Source organism: Octodon degus, unplaced genomic scaffold (assembly GCF_000260255.1).
Source record: "Octodon degus isolate 3935 unplaced genomic scaffold, OctDeg1.0 scaffold00045, whole genome shotgun sequence".
Lineage (NCBI taxonomy): Eukaryota > Metazoa > Chordata > Mammalia > Rodentia > Octodontidae > Octodon > Octodon degus.
Window position 1 is genome coordinate 6,120,103 of NW_004524621.1, and position 1,625 is coordinate 6,121,727.

Here is a 1,625-nt window from a genome sequence, read left to right on the forward strand (position 1 = left end):
GCATTCCCATGGCTTGTTCTGGGACGACAGCTGTTCCCTTTCAGAGCAGGTTGCTGAGGGTCAGCAGGCCAGGAGAGTAGGGGTGAAAGCGTGGCCTGGGCCTGAAGCACAGAGCCCTCTTCAGGGCTCCAGCCTGACCTGGTGGCAGGTGTGCCTGGGGACCCTGTCCATGCCGTATCAACCAATGTCCCTGTCACTCTGTCCTGTAGGAGAGCAGTAACCAGCTAGCTGCCAGTGCAGGTCCCCGGGGTGCTGCGGCGGGGGTGAGCAGGAAGGTGGCAACAGGCAGCAGGCAGAGCGCAAGGAGAGCCTAGAGCAGACCCACAAGAGCAATTTTTTCCCCATTAAATCAAAGAATTTAAGACCAGGTCCCTTGAGGAGGGGGATGGGCTACTGGGCAAAGGTTTACATAGAAACAAAGGATTTGTGAAGACTCAGAGTTGTCCCCAAACACAACAGCAAAGGGAAGAACAGTGACATTCCCGATCCAGACAAGGCAGCGTCCTGTATTGTGGCTACAGCTCTCCTGTGGAATTTGCTCTAGCACGATAACCACAGTTTCACTGCCAGAAATACCAGCTGGGCCCAAATGAGGAGCAGGAGGCAGAAACAGCACTCTGCTCAAACAGCCAGGTCACAAAGGACAGGAGAAGGCTGGGGCTATGCAGCTGGCAGATCCGCGTGGTCCACAAGGGGAGCTGCCTCAGCGCTGCATCCCACTGCAGTAGAGCATTCTGGATCTGGGAACAGATCATGAGTGGTCCTGGACACATGGGAAGTGGTGTGGGCTCTCAAGGGCCCTTGTCACCATTCTAACAACTGTTTATTAAAGTGTAAAAGGTCACCCCCATGCACTGAAGTTGTGCCCCCACACACATATGCTTTGACACCCATGTCCTGTGGCCCTGGTTCCGTCTGGTCCTCACTGGGTGGACATGGAGACCAAGGTCCTAGTGATGCCCTTATGATGCAGAGACAACAGCAGTGGCCACAACACCATGAGCCAGGACGGGCCCTCCTGTGGCCACGCGGGATCCAGTGTCCCACACTCACACTTGGACTTCTGACCTCCAGACTGAGACTAGGGTTCATTCCACCCTCAGTGTGAGGTGGTTGGCTCCTGCAGCAGAGTCTTGCCCATTAACACGCAAGCACACAATCCATGGAACTCGCACTCAGAAACCAGATAAGAATTCTTCTCTGCCCCTGCCCTGGACAGGACCCAGGTCAGCAGCCCAGGAACCAAGGTTGGGTGACTGCAGGCCACATGCTCCTATGCCCAGTGCCCACAGCCATGGGTGGCCCTGACCTGAGAGCACTGTGTAGAAACTCACAGGTCCCACAGCTTCCCCTGCTTTGCCCTCTGAGACACAACAAGTTAGGATGCCAGTCCCCTCTGGGGCTGTTATCTGAGCCATGACACAGGCAGCAGAGTCACCATTGCTGTTTGCCTGCAGGAAGCAGCTGAGAACACCAACAGGGAAGGAGGAAGTTGTGGGGCTGAACAAGCACAGACAGTGCCACCAGGGAGGAGGATAAAAGCCCCAGAGACTCGTGCTTCCCACACTCCTTCACACTCACACTCACACTCACTCACTTACCTACTTTCCTGCCCCAACCCTTCC